The following is a 16,526-nucleotide window of genomic DNA, read 5'->3' on the forward strand; positions in this document are numbered from 1 at the left end:
CTAGCTCTACCTGAGTTTTGGAGAGAGGACGGAGGGTTTTGGACTAATGAGAGGATGGAAGATTTTGGCTGCAAGATTTCTGCCATGTATATGAGATGTTGAAGCTAGGGATAGGAAAAGAGGGAGAAATCAGGGAAAAGATTTTTTAAAGTTTTCCCATGTGAGTATAACTTCCCTTTGGAGTTTTAAAAATTATTTTATTAAAATTTAAATTACTTTTCAGGCCAGTCGCGGTGGCTTACACCTGTAATCCTAGCACCCTGGGAGGCCAAGGCAGGTGGATTGTTTGAGCTCAGGAGTTTGACACCAGCCTGAGCAAGAGCGAGACCCCGTCTCTACTAAAAATAGAAAGAAATTATATGGACAGCTAAAAATATATATAGAAAAAATTAGCCGGGCATGGTGGCGCATGCCTGTAGTCCCAGCTACTCAGGAGGCTGAGGCGGGAGGATCGCTTGAGCCTAGGAGTTTGAGGTTGCTGTGAGCTAGGCTGACGCCATGGCACTCTAGCCCAGGCAACAGAGTGAGACTCTATCTCAGACAAAAAAAAAAAAAATTAAATTACTTTTTTTTTTTCAGCTTATTATGGGGGTACAAAAGTTCAGGTTATATATATTAAATTAATTTTGAAAATTTTTCTTGAATGCTGAACTGGTATTTTTTTGAAAACAGCACTATGTTAAAACTGGGCATGGTACTGCTTAGCTTTATGTGGGTTACATATATAACCATTATTTTTTTAAAATAATTTATGAAGATCCCTACTTTGCTTGGTTCTAGGGGAGCGGGCAGTATTGCAACAGTTATTAATAGCCTGTGCCACACGGCTTCCCTGAGAATTAAGGAAATCCCTTTATAAACCTATAAACCTACGCTTTATGTCAATACTGATTCAGATGATAGATTCAACTACCAGAAATCCAGGGATTTTCTCTAATTAAAGCACTCTGTAGTTCCTTCCTCTTTCTTTATTCATCTTTTCTCCTCCTCTTCTCAGATAAAATCTCAAAATAGTTGTAAGTGCAAATGAGGTTGCAAACCTAGGCAGAAAATTTTATTATAAATAAATTTGGGATCTAAAAATCTATGTTCAATGATGCAAATCACATTCTAGATTATATGTGGAAAATATATATTACCATGCTATTGAGAGCATGTTCAGTGTGGCTGTTTGGTATATATAGGTGTGTCAATTTTGACATTACCAGGTGTCATGCATTTAGGACAACTTACACAAATGAAAAACATTATTAGAATTATTACCTACTTTCCAAAATTCTTCTCATATTTTCTACATTCTTGTCTAATTCAGCCTTACATGGCCCATCTGAAATGACCATATTCAATGGTATTTCTTTTCTGTTTAAAATATCTGTGGATAATACCTCGATAGCAAGCAATAAGCACATCTAGTGTCCAGATCTTAGTTTGTAGAGATTATATCCCACTAAAAAGAACCAGGGCTCCTGAGAGAAGTAGATGGTTACAGGTTGCTTGTGCCACAAAATATGAGTAAAGTAAGTCCTCACTTAATGTTGCTGATAGATTCTTGGAAACTGTGACTTTAAGCAAAATGATGTATAATGAATCCAATCCTTTTTTCTCATCAATGTTGTAACAAAACAACGTTGAATGAAATTATGTTATTCAAGGACATGCTGTATGTCATTTCACTTAAAATCAGTTTCCAGGAACCTATTGATGATGCTGAGGACTTACTGTACTCAAAAACTGATGGGGTCATGCCAAAAAGAAGACAGAAGCCAGCTTGAAAGGGCTTCCACCTGCTAAATATGGGACAATTTCTAGTATCAAAATGGATAATGACTGGAACAGATTATAACATATTAAATAAATAAAGAATTCAAACCAACACTACTCTTAAAAATATTAAGGGGCAGGGAAGAGGAGAAGGGAAAGTTGTTTACAGAATAATGTCAACTAATTAATGTAGGATTGTTAGAAAACCAACATTTTGTAATCACCATTGTAATAATTGATTCAGCCAAGAATCATCAATAGATGTAAAATCATTGAGTGAAATGTTGTTAGGGAAGAATATATTCACATAGTCTCAAAGTACCACTAGTTACAACTATGAATCACAAAGAGAAAAAGGTATCTTTATGATGGAGAGGTCTGGTGGACACTACTTGAACCAAATGATTCAATGTATTATCACTAATAATGGGAAAATTTGACATCATGTGCCCTCTCGTGTGATGCACAAAGGACACAGATCACACATGAAGTACTCCTGCCAGAAAAAAATATTCTAATCATTAGGAAATAATCAGACAAACCAAATTCAAGAACATTATGAAAAACAGTTGACCTGGACTCTTCAAAAATGTCAACATCATGAAAGGTAAAAAATGCTCGGAGATAATCTTTAAAAGAAAGGAAAGACAACTAAATGCAATGTATGATCTTTAATTGGATCTTGGATTTAAAAAATATACAAGACACTTATAGGCCGGGCGCGGTGGCTCACGCCTGTAATCCTAGCACTCTGGGAGGCCGAGGCGGGTGGATCGCTCAAGGTCAGGAGTTCGAGACCAGCCTGAGCAAGAGCGAGACCCCGTCTCTACTAAAAAAAATAGAAAAACATTATACGGACAACTAAAAATCTATATAGAAAAAAATTAGCCGGGCATAGTGGCGCATGCCTATAGTCCCAGCTACTCGGGAGGCTGAGGCAGTAGGATCGCTTAAGCCGAGGAGTCTGAGGTTGCTGTGAGCTAGGCTGACGCCACGGCACTCACTCTAGCCTGGGCAACAAAGTGAGACTCTGTCTCAACAACAACAAAAAAAAAAAAATAAAAAAAAATAAAAGACACTTATTAGTCATTATTCTTATTGTTATAAGAATATGAATATGAAATGCACATAATAGTATAGTATCAATGTTTAATTTCCTGAGTGTGATAATTTTCCTAAGTGTTATAAATGTATTATAGTTATGTAGAAGAATGTATTTTTTCTTAAAAAAATATGCTTGATGTATGTATGGGTGAAATGTAAAGACATCTGAAACTTATATTTAAGTCTCTCAGATCTCTCACAAAAAAGTATGTGTATGTGTGTGTGTGCATTTATGCAAAATCAGAAACATTTAAATAGAGAGAAAACAAATCTGACAAAAACGTTAAGGATTGATGAATCTACATAAAGAGTATGTGGGTATTCATTGTACTATTTTTACTACTTTTCTATAAGTTAAAATTTTTCAAAATAAAAAAGTAGAAAAAAAATAACATGTAAAAAATTAGATTTTTTAAAAAGATGCTGACCCAAAGATAAAATGTAAGAGGCGAAGTTGTAATAGCAAAGTTAGAAGTAGAGTAAGGACCGAAAGTCCAAATCTATGACTTCTCATGGCCCTATTCCCATGAAACCACCATGCTGCCTCAGATCATCCTATCATATGCCACATATTATTCAAGTTGGGAACTAAACACACTTCCATAATGTTAGGGTCATAAGCTCCTGACCTTATGTCACAAGAAAAAGATTATGAGACACTCTAACACTCTATAGCTTAAACCGTTTCATGTCTTCTTTCCTGCAGACATGGTCTCCAGACCCCTGTTACTGAAGGGTTGATTGAATTTTATTTTCCTTGGCTGTAGGTTTGTCATAGTGATAACATAGTTCCCACAGTCTGGAAGGAGAGCTAGATGCCAGCTCCTCCAGTCATTTTAAAATGGATTTTTGAAAGTCAGAGGCAAAATTTCCTATCTGGTTTGCAATGCTTCCTTCCTGCAGTATTTATGTGGACCTTCCTTTTCCTGGGCATATTCTGTATATGACTCCTCTTTCCTCCCTCATGGTTTTCCTCTATCCTAGTGACTTAGCCAAATGCCACTGTCGGTTCTCTATGTGTGTCACCCATGACCATGCATGCGTACTTCTCCTCCTCCCCTTATTCATTATTTATTCTTCCATGATAATTACTTATGTAGGTCACTTTATTTTAAATGATAGTTTTACAAATGGTTAAGCAGATGAGAATCTGTACGTCAAAGAGCAGAAGAGATGAATAAGAGATACAAAATATACCACAGAAAGCTGGATTAGGAAAGAAAGATAAACATGGGCCTGGAATTTCTTCTTTTTTAAATTCATTTTGTCTTGTATGTATTTAAGGTGTACAACATGATGTTTTGATATACATATATATACAATCAAATAAATTTACATATCCATCCCCTTCCACAGTTACTTGTGTGTGTGTGGTAACCTCTACTTGTACCTCTATCATCATCTGCCTTTTTCCATTTTAGGAGTTGTCTTGATCTCATCTTTTCTTTTTTTTTTTTTAATCTTGTTTTTTTAAAGGGGTGGGGGTTTGTGAGGAGGGGTGCTCAGTTGCCTTGTTTGTTTTTCCCGGTAGAGTGTAGTGGCACCATTGTCACTGCAACTTCTGACTCCTGGGCTCTAAGCAATCCTTCTGCCTCAGCCTCCCAGGTAGCTGGGACTACAGGTACACACTGCAATGCCCAGATGGTTTTTTTTCTCCTTGTCTTTTTGGTAGAGATGGGATCTCACTCTTGCTCACGGTAGTCTCAAACCCCTGAGCTCAAGCAATCCCAGAGTGCTAGGATTACAGGTGTGAGCCGCAGCACCCACCGATCTCAAGTTTTCAATGGCTCTTTATTACTTTAAATACCCTTGTGATTGTTTTGGACTCTACTATCTTGAAAGTGAAGTAAGGTTTGTTTGCTGTTTTCAATGAACTGCGATGGCTACAGAACATGGCGAGCCTGGCCAAATTGAAGACTGCTATGCAAGAATTATGGCTTAAGACTTAGCCAGGCTCAAGATTAGTCAATCAATTTTAACTGAGCACCTACTGTTTGGAAGTAGAGAGAAAGATTGACTGAGACGCAATGCCCTAGGTCAGTGGTTCAAAGTATATGTCAGATTCACACTAGTCTCATCTAAAGAAAGGTATTGGGGATAAGATGGCACCTACCACATGGATATCAGTGCATCATCTAGGAATTGTATTCAGCTGCTAGTAATAGACACTCAATAAAAGATGGCTTAAATAAATTGGGAGGTTATTTTTATCTTTTGCAGGTAGAGGAAGGCAATCCAGTGGTGGCATGGCAAACCCATGAAGTCATCCAAGTCCCAGGCTCCTTCCATCTTGGCGCTTTGCCCTTCTTAGCACACAACTTCCACTCTCAAGTTTGACTCATGGTTGTCAGATGCCCACTGCAACTCCAGCCATAATATCTGCATTCCCGGCTGAAGGAAAGAGGAAGATAGAAGAGAGAAGGGGCAAAAGGGCACCTGCCAGGTCTGTCAACCTCCTTTCAAAAAAGCATTCCCAGAATCTCAATCCAAAACTTATGCTTACATCTCACTAGCCAGAACTTAGTCACATGGCCATCCATATCTGTGAGAGATCTCAACAAAATCAGAGTTCTGAGAGTACTTACTCATTTTCCAGGTACTGATTATATTGGCTTACTTGTCTTTTCATTTGGGCCTTTGTACTTTTTAAGTTAACTTTGCTGGTTTATTTTCATCATCCAGTTATCTAAAATAATCATCATCTTATACTTAAAATGCATAGCTGTTAAAATTCTAACCAAAGAAGAGGGATATTCCAGAAGATGTATTTAATAGGAGTGGTGAATTAATGCTAGGGCAAGGAGAAGGAAATTGCATATAACACGCCCCTAATTTTGTGGCTGGTGACTTCTGCCACTACTCAAGACTATTAGGATTTTATATATATATATATATATATATGCACATAAATATATATATATATATATGCACATAAATATATATATATATGGCTATGTTTTCATCCACAATTCTTGGCTCATAACTCCCATAGCCCTTGTTAAGGTCTTTTGTTAAAATGCTAGGGCACTTTAGGCCTCAGAAACAGGCCTCAGGAAACAATCTCAGGACTCTAATCTGATTGTGGGTCATAAGACCCTCATTCCAAAGAGGGTCCTGCCCCATACCCTGGAGGAAGGAATGCTGCATAGATAGGTCAAGAAGAATGTGAACAGACAGGCCTTGTTGGGTTTAGATCATACCCTTTTTGTCCAATCACATGTTGATATGGCTGTCCATGCTTCCATGATTCAATCAAGGACAATCAAAGAAGTCTCCACAAAAGGACTAAAGGACAGGATTCAGTGAGCTTCCAGATAGCTGAACACATGGAGGTTCCTGGAGGGTGGCTCACTCAGGAGGGCATGGAGGCTCCACTCTCATTCACCCATACCTCACCCTGTGTAACTCTTTATCTGTATCCTTTATAATAAACTGGTAAATGTGTTTCCCTGAGTTCTGTGAGCCACTCCAGATAATTAATCAAACCCAAAGAGGGGGTCATGGGAAACCCACCTTGAAGCTGGTCAGTCAGAAGTTCCATAGGTCTAGACTTGAGACTGGTATCTGAAGGGGAGTGCAGTCTTGGGGACTGAGCCCTCACCCTGTAAGATCTGATGCTACCTTCAGGTCTCTATAGAGGACACCCAGCTGGTGTCTGCTACAGAATTGACTGCTTGCTTGCTGGTGGGGAGAAATCCTGTCCCCCTACCACATTTGATCATAGAATTCTTTTGTGGTAATTGTTGTTTTGTGTTGTAGACTAAGAGCAGAGGAAACACATGGTTTGGGTTTTTATGCTTTTAGGGACACAACATTTTGTTAGCTTAATCTTCAGCATTTGCTTGAAGAAGTGAGCCATGACAGTAGAGGTTGCCATTTATTGAATAATTCATCTGCACCCGGCCTTGTGCTAAGCACTTTGCATATTATCTAATTTATTCTTCATAACAACTTCTTGGGGGATATTATCCATCGCATTTTAGAAGTGAGGAAATTAAGGCGTAGAGTGATTAAGCAACTTGACTGAGGCACGTACTAGTAAATGGTAATGCTAAAAATAGAACATAAACCTGGCTTGCTCGGAAGCTTCTGCCCTTAACAACTTTACTATCAGTTACCTCCCCCACTCAGTCATCTGTTTAGAATGTAAAAGATTAATTATGTGTAAGGAATCTTGAGGTATAATTTCTTTATCACTCTGAATGTGTCCAGTGGGCCTTATAGACATAGCCTCAGGTTCAGTTAAAAGGACTCGCCAAGCAATTCACCAAGTAAAGAGAGCATTATGATCAAGGGCCCCTGACCAAAGTTCTGCTTTGAGCAGAGCCATGAGATTGTCTGTATGAGGTGGTGCTGGTGAACTGGCACACAGAACTCCCCACAATGGCTTCTCCCAGATAGGCTGCTAATGCAACTAAGAGTGTCGGCCAGTGAATTATTTTGCCTTTTCCAGTAAAGGAAACATATGGGCAGAGCATTGTCTCTGAAACTTACATATAGTGATGAGCGTCCACTTTAGCATATGTATCAGTCAGGGTCTGTCTTAGGTCAGATTCCCTAGAAGCAGAGCCTAAGAGTGGGATTCAGGGTACATGATTCATTGAGTAAATTTAGGATAAGCCTGTGAGGGAAGCAATGAAGCAGGATGGGGAAGAGGAAAGGCATCATTCCCCTGAGCAAAGGTGTAGTTTCAAGTAAAGTCTAGTCTTGTCCTGATCCACAGGAGGACTCTGGAGTACAAACTTCACTACAAAGCTATCTATCCTCCTTTGGGGCAAAGAAGCTGGCCTTTTGTGCCTCCCATCCATTAATCATTGGCTGTGGTCCAACAGAGTGGGAGGGGACCAGGTGAGGTGGCTTTAGTTAGCTGAGAGCAGGTCTCCAGAGAAAGGCAGCTGTGAGTCCTTAGCAGCCAAACTTGCCAGAAGCTGGGGGACGGATAAAAGGGATCTGGGCAGTACTACTATAAGATCCAAATAGGAAAAAAAATGCCACCTTCCACTAGGATAATTTGAGGAGGGTTTACTTACAAAGAGACTATTTGCAAAAGTACACACATATGGGGACCACAGGGATAGTAGTAGCCTGAGGTTGTAGCAGTAGAGTTGTTACCTCTTGGGCCTGAAAGAACAAGGGGAGGAAGTAGTTACCAGAACCTAAAAGGGGAAAGTCATGGCTGCCTTGAGGAGAGCTATGACTTTTAGTCAAAGGACACAGCCAGACAGAGGCAACTCCAAGGGAGAAAGCCAAGAGAATAAAAATCCGGACTTCACTCTTTGCCCTTTCTCCCTGTATTAGTTTCATCCTCCAGGTAGCAGAGCTGAAGACAGAATCAGAAGTGTAAGGGATTTACTGGGGGAAATTTCTGAGAAGGATAAAGGGGAGAGGGAGCAGGAGGAGCTGGGGAGACCCTTCAGCCCAGGAGGCAGGTCTGACCCCTGTGAAGGGAGAGGGGAAGGAAGGAAGTGTGGGTAGGGAGAGCCTCAGCCAGGAGCACAGCTCTGGGAAAGTCTCAGCCAGGCCAAGCCCAGAGCACAGAAGACGGCCCATCAGAGAGGTCCCCTGTCAGGCAGGAATGGCCCAGCTCTAGTACTCCAGCAGTGCTCTGTCATTGGGTGGGAACAGCCTGGGGAGAAAGTGGCCTCGGTAGGAATACTGCAGGGGACCTGAAGGTGTGGCAGCTAGTGGTTGTCAGCCAATGGCACTCTCTTGAAAGGAGGTCTGCCCTCCCATGGCTGCCATGCTCTCATCTCCTGACAGGGAGCTCCACTGGCTGGACCCAATCAGAAGCCAGCAAGCAAGGGAGCCTGCTGATGTAATTTGATATAGTTCATACAACTCAGTCTCCTAAGACAGAAATCAGGGTAGAGAAGGATGCAAAGAGGGTTTGGAGAGGCAAGTCTGGCACAGCATCTTTAAGACAAGTTCTAGAACAACCATATTAAGTCATTTAAAATTGCCTCAGGATTTACACCTAAGAGTTGCTTATTTATACTGAATTCATTTCCATTTTGAAATCATTCTCAAGATTGAACAAGGTAAATCTATATCTGTAAAAATGTGATGTTCTAGCCATGCATGGTGGTGTACACCTGTAGTCCCAGCTACTCGGGAGGCTGAGGTAGGAGGATTGCTTGAGTCCAGGAGTTCAAGTCCAGCCTGGGCAATGTAGAGAGACCATGTATCCTAAAAAAAAAAATGTGATGTCCTGTACCCAGTACCTAATAAACACTGGAATTTATACTAAGAAAAAATATTTTTAAAAACTGTATGTTTAAATCAGTATTAGCCAGGTGTGGTGACTCACTTTGGGAGGCCAAGGCGGGAGAATCACTTGAGGCCAGGAGTTTGGGACCAGCCTAGGCAACATAGTGAGATCTCCATCTCTATAAAAATATAAATGAATAAATAAGTATTAACTAAACTGATGAAAAGCAGAAAATAACCTAAGTGTCCAATATGAAGTTGGTAATTTTTATTATGCAAATATATTCAATGAAGTATTATATACCCATCAAAAAATGAAAAATATTAATTTCTCAACAAATGTACAGAATACCCACACCATTAAAGAGTTTACAATGACTTCACTGAAAATCACATCTTACTTGAAAGTTGTCCTGTCTTCCTTCCCTTATTCCCTAACAGTTGCTACTGGGAATACTTCCTTAATGAACAACTTTTACATGCATATTTGTCTTCAGTCCTTCCTCAGAGGAACCTAAACTAAGACAATCATGAAGATTCACTTTTATATCCTGATTTTTCCTCTATCATACTCATTTATTCTGTCTTTAAAAGTTTTTGGTGACTTTCACTTCCAGTCAAATGGAAGAACAGGGAACAGATTTACCCTTTTACATAAGGCAACCAAAAACCCAAACAAAATACATGAAATAATGGCTTTTAAGACGCTGGACATGAGGCCCCGAAAGAGAGTGATCCACGAGAGAAAGGAAAGAAATGAGGCGAGCCCCGTGACTGTTTCATATTACTGCCTTGAGAGAGTGTGCAGGCTGCAGTGCAGGAAGGAGGAGCCCAGGCAGAGTCTGGCAGATACGCTGAGGTGAGGAGATGGAGATGAGAGTCCAGGGAGACCAACGCAACTAGTGCTCACAGGATGCAGAATTCTGGAGATCTGCAACAGGTCCCCCTCTAGGATTCAGCAGAGTCTGATCAGCATAATCATGTGAGGAAAATACCCAAGAATGGGGAAATAACTGCTCAAAAAATTAAAGGAAATAGTCCCTGGTATTCACACAGGACCAAAATTAGTGTCTGTTCCCATCGGCCCAACTAAAAAAACCTCATAATTCACAGGACATTAGATGGAGTACTAAGAAGGGTCTTACCTCAGTAATGGGGAATAATTAGCACTAGATGGATTACAAATGGCTCTGGTTCTGCCTAACAAATTGTAATGGCTTTTTTGATGTGTCAACTTGGCTAGGCTATGGTCCCCAGTTATTCAACCAAACACAAATCTAGGTGTTGCTATGAAGGGACATTGCAAATATGATTAATGTCCTTAATCACTGGATTTTAAGCAAGGAAGATTATCCTGAACAATCTGGGAGGACCTGAATTAATCAGTTGGTAAATCTTAAAAGCAGGGCTGAGGCTTCCCTGAGACAGAGAAGAAATTCTACCTGTGAACAGCATTTTGTGGCCTGTGCCCATGGAGTTTCACTCTGCTCGTGATATTACCTTCCTGACTGAATGCCCTGTGCAACAAAGATAAAGATGACAGCATATTTCTCATCAGAAACAATGCAAGCAGATCAATAATGCAACAACATCTTTCAAGTACCGAAAGGGAAAAAAAGTCTACCTAAAATTCTATACCCAGCAAAAACATATTCCCAAAACAGCACAATACTTTTTGAGACATACAAAAATTGAAAGAATTCATCACCAGCCGACCATTACTATAAGAAATGTTAAAGGAAATCCTTTGGGTAAAAAGAAAACGGTACCAGAGGGAAATATGGATCTATACAAAGGAAGTAAGAATACTGGAAATAGTAACTTTATGGGTAAATGTCTTAGTCCATTGGGGCTTCTATAGCAAGGTACCATAAGCTGAGTAACTTAGAAACAACAGAAATTTATTTCTCATAGTTCTGGAGGGTGGGAAATCCAAGGTCATGGCTCCAGCAGATTTGGTGTCTGATGAGAACCTGCTTCCTCATAGACTTCCATCTCCTCACTGTAACCTCACGTGGCAGAAGGGGCAAAAGAGCTCTCTGGAGCCTCTTTATAAGGGCACTAATCACATTCTTGAGGGCTCTGCTCTCATGACCTAATCACCTACCAAAGGCCTCCCCTCCTAATACCATCACCTCAGGGGGTTAGGATTCCAACATATGAATATTAGGGGGAAATATTCAGATGATAGCAGTAAAGATCTAATATTTTTTCTTATTCTTTATCTCTAAAAGATGTTTGGCTTTTAATGTATAATATATAAACAGAAATAATTAACAATTTTAGTGTGGGGTTTATAATATATGTAAAAGTAAAATGCATGACAACAATAGCACAAAGGCCAGGAGGCAAGAAATAAAAATATGCTATTATAAGGTCCTTAAACTATACATGAAGTGGTATAATATTACTAGAATATTGACTGTGATGAATTAAAGTTATATACTATAAACCCAAAATCAACCACCAAATTAATAAAATAAAGATTTATAGCTAATATGGCAAAAACGGGGATAAAATGAAATCATAAACAACACTCAATTTGTTCTGGCTTTGGCCATTGGTAGCTCTTTCAGGTTGGTTCCTGTATCACTATGACATACCTCCATCTTTTTATTTTTTTTCAGCACTTCCTTATTTTCTGATACTATAAGAGACTCTCTGCCCTGGTCCTAAAATCAGCCATTTCTCTAAGGATCCCTGGTTCCATTTTTCTGGAGAACAATATTTAGAAACAAGATCTGGATGCTGGGTGTGATTGTTTGCTTTTGGGTGTCATTGCTTCTAGGCCCTCTCAGCGGACAGACCTAGGTAATATATGTATGTATACTGACCCACATATACACACACATATCTATAATGGTTTCTGCCTCTATCCATCTGTGTATATAAATATTAAGATAAACCTAAGTTCATACTAATGTCTCTGACTCTTACCCAGTATCACTGGGTTCATTCTTGCTTTCTTTTCTTGTTTATCTATAACTTTCCTCTCTGACACTGAGAAACCTGGACACAACATCCACCATCCATTTACATATTTGTTTAACCCTAGTACCCATGGAAAGTGATTTGAAAAATTATGTCCACACAAAATCCTGTATGCAAATGCCTATAGCAGCTTTATTCATAATAGCTAGCAACTGGAAGCAATAAAGACGTCTTTTATCAGATGAATGGATAAATAATGCTTTTTAAGACACTGGATATGAGGTAATGAAGGAGAGTGATACTGTGGTACATCCATACAATGGAATACTATTCAGTGATAAAAAGGACTGTGCTATTGATTTATTCATCAACATGGATGAAGTTTAAGGTGATTTTACTAAGTGAAAGAAGCCAGACAAAAAGGCTACATATTGTATGATTCCATTCATATGACATTCTGGAAAAGGAAAAACTATAGGGAAAAAAAAAACAAATTAATGATTGCCAAGGGATAGGAAGATAGGAATTGTTGACTACAAAGGGTATGCATTCCAAGGGATAGAGGAATTGTTCTCCATGGTACTAAGAGTGATGGATACATGACTATGCATTTGAACTATATTGAACCCATAGAACTACACATTACAAAGAGTAAGTTTTAATGTATACAAACTAAAAAAAAAGGAGCTGACCTAGGTAACTTTGGAATATGATATTTTGACTGGAAACTGTGAGGCTATGGACATAAGCAACTGTACATACTAATGGTACTCTAGTAGTAAATTTGTTTCCCATGGGGGTATGGGTTAAGAAATGTACTTTAAATATAAAGATATAACAGGTTAAAAGTAAAAGAATGGAAAAAAGATATACTATGCTAATGCTAACCAAAAGAAAGCTTGAGCATATAGATTAATGTCAGACAAAATAGATTTCAGAGCAGAGAGTACTACCAGGGATAAAGAAGGTTATTTCATACTGATAAAGGAGTCCATTCATCAGGAGGACATAATCCAAAATGTTTATATACCCAACAACAGAGCTTCAAAATATATATGGCAGAATCTGAGAGAACTGCAAGGAAAAATAGACAAATACACAATTATAGTTGATTTCAATATCTCTCTCTAAATAATTTCAATAAAGTAAGTAGATAGAAAATCAGTAAAGCTATAGAAGACTTGAACAACACAATCAACCAATTTGACTTTATTGACAATTATAAAACACTCCATCCAACAACAACAGAATACACAGTCTTACCAATTGCATACAGAATACTTGCCAAGACAGACCATATAATAAGATATAAAATGAGTCTCAATAAATTTAAAAGGATCTAAGTCATATAGACTATGTTCTCTAAGCACAGTGGAATTAAATGAAAAGTTAATAGCAGAAATATATCTGAAAAATCCACAAGCATTTAAAAACTAACACACATCTAAATAACTCACTGGTCAAAGAAAAAAATCAAAAAAATAGAAAGTATTTTGAATTGAATGAAAATGAAAACACAACATATCAAAATTTGTGGGATGTCTCTAAAGCACTACCTCAGGGAAATTTTATAGCACTAAACACTTATATTGGAAAATAAGAAAAGCCTCAAATCAATTGCCTCAACTTTTACCTTAAGAAACTAGAAAAAAGAAAAAAATAAACCCAAAGTAAACAGAAGGAAAGGAAATAATAAAGATCAGAGCAAGAATCTCTCTTCTGGCCCATGTTGGGAGAAATAAAAAGATCAGAGCAAGAATCAATGAAATAAAAAAGCAGTTAAGAAAATAAATGAAACCCAAAGCTGATACTTTGAGGGTAATAAATTTTTTTTTTTTTTTTTTGAGACAGAGTGTCACTTTGTTGCCCTGGCTAGAGTGAGTGCTGTGGCATCGGCCTCGCTCACAGCAACCTCAAACTCCTGGGCTTAAGCGATCCTACTACCTCAGCCTCCCGAGTAGCTGGGACTACAGGCATGCGCCACCATGCCCGGCTAATTTTTATATTTTTAGTTGTCCATATAATTTCTTTCTATTTTTAGTAGAGACGGGGTCTCGCTCTTGCTCAGGCTGGTCTCGAACTCCTGACCTCGAGCGATCCACCCGCCTCGGCCTCCCAGAGTGCTAGGATTACAGGCGTGAGCCATCGGCGCCCGGCCAGAGGGTAATAAAATTGATTAGCCTTTCACCAAACTGATCAGGGGAAAAAAGAGAGAAAACACACCAAATTTCCAATATCAGGAATGAGAAGGTAAAATCGCTATAGATTCTACAGATATTAAAAGGATAATAAGGAAATATTATAAATAACATTATGCCAATTAATTTGACAATTTAGATAGGATGGATAAATTCCTTGACAAACATATACTACCAGAGTTCACTCAAGAAGAAACAGATAAAGTTTGAAAAGTCCTATATTAAATAAATGGACTTTTCAGTTTAAAACATTCCTACAAAGAAAATGCCAGGCCTAGATGTCTTCAATTGTGAATTCTATGAAGCATTTAAGGAAGAAATAATATCAATTCCTCACAAACTCTTACAGACAACTGAAGACAAAGGAATGCCTCCCGAACTCATTCTATGGGGCTAGCATTACCTTGATACCAAAACCTGACAAAGACATTATAGAAGAGAAAAAAATTATGGATCAAGATCCCTCATGAGCATAGATGCAAAATTTCTGAACAAAATTTGAGCAAATTGAATCCAACAATATATAAAAGGACAATGCATCATGACCAAGTGGGGTTTTCAGTTATACTTTTATATACTAGCAACAATCAGAAATTAAAAATTTAAAATACCATTTAGAATGATATGAAAAGCATAGCAATAAATATGACAAAATATGTGAAAGATATGTATATCAAAAACTACAAAGCACTGCCTAGAGAAATTAAACGAGACATAAAATGTAGATCTATTATATTCCTAGGGCATAACACTTGATATTATTATTAATAACATGTCAATTCTCCCCAAACTGATCTACATATTAAAAGCAATCCCAATCAAAATTCCAGGATGCTTTTAGCTAGAAAATGACAAGATGGTTCTAGATTTCATAGAGAAGTGCAAAGGACCTAGAATAGCCAAAATAACTTTGGAAAAGAGGAACAAAAGTAGAAGACTAAAACTACCTGATTTCAAAAACTTATTATAAAGCTACAGAAATCAAGACAGTGTGGGATTGATGTCAAGATAGACAATTAGATCAATGTAAGGGATTAGAGTCCAGAAATAGACCTACACATATATGGATGACTGATTTTTTACAGAAGTACAAGACAATTAAGTGGAGAAAGGATAGTCTTTCAATAAATTGTGCTGGAACAACTGAGTATTGTTAAATGTACAAAAATCCAAGCACAAAAAATGTACTTGGATTCATACCACATACCATAAACAAAAATGGATTCAAAATAGATTCTAGGACTTAAATGTAAAAACTACACAATATCCAGAAGAAAACATAATAGAAAAACTTGTGGCCTTGAATTAGCCAAAGATTTCCTATTAATAGAAACAACACTCAAAGCCTAATCCATGAAAGAAAAAAATAAGTTGGATTTCATCAAAATTTACAACTTCTCTTCTTCAAAAGAAACTGTTAAAGGAACGAAAAGATGAGCTACAGATTAGGAGCAAGTATTTGTAAATCATATATCTGATAAAGGGCTTGTATTCAGAATATATACATTACATTAAACAACTCAATAATAAGAAAAACAAACAATCCAATAAATAAAGTGAGCACAAGATTTTTTACAGATACTTCACCAAAAATGATATATGGATGACAAGCACATGAAAAAATGTTCAACATCATTAGTTATTTGGGAAATGCAAATTAAAGCCACAATGAAATACCACCTCACACCTTTTAAAATGGCTAAAATTAAGAAGACTGACAATACCAAGAGTTGGTCAGGTTGTGAACTTGCATACACTAATGATTGGAATATAAAGTGTACAACCACTTTGGAAAACAATTTAGCAATTCCTTAAAGAGTTGAACATATGCCTAACACATGATCCAGCTATTCCACTTCTAGGTATTTATCCAGAAGAAATGAAACCATATGTCCATACAAAGACTTATACATGAATTTTCATAGCAGCTTTATTTAATAGCCAAAAAATGGAAACAACCCAAATATCCAACAATAAGTGAATGGATCGATAAATTGTGGTATATCCATACAATGAAATACAACTCACCATTAAAAAGGAATAAATGATTGATACGTACAATATGAATGAATCTCAAAATAATTATTCAGGGTGAAATAAGCCAGACAAAAAGAGTACACAATAGTATAGTTCCATTTATATATAATTCTGGAAAATGCAAACTAATCTATAGTAACAGAAAACAGATCAGTGGTTGCCTAGGGAAGGGGGCGGTGGTGGTAAGGAGCAAGAGGGTGGGGGATGAGGAAACCCTGGGAGGTGACAGATATGTTCATTATCTTGATTATGGTGATGATTTAGTGGGTATATTAATATATATCTCAG

The sequence above is a fragment of the Eulemur rufifrons genome, chromosome 30 (genome assembly GCF_041146395.1).
Source record: "Eulemur rufifrons isolate Redbay chromosome 30, OSU_ERuf_1, whole genome shotgun sequence".
Taxonomy (NCBI): Eukaryota; Metazoa; Chordata; class Mammalia; order Primates; family Lemuridae; genus Eulemur; species Eulemur rufifrons.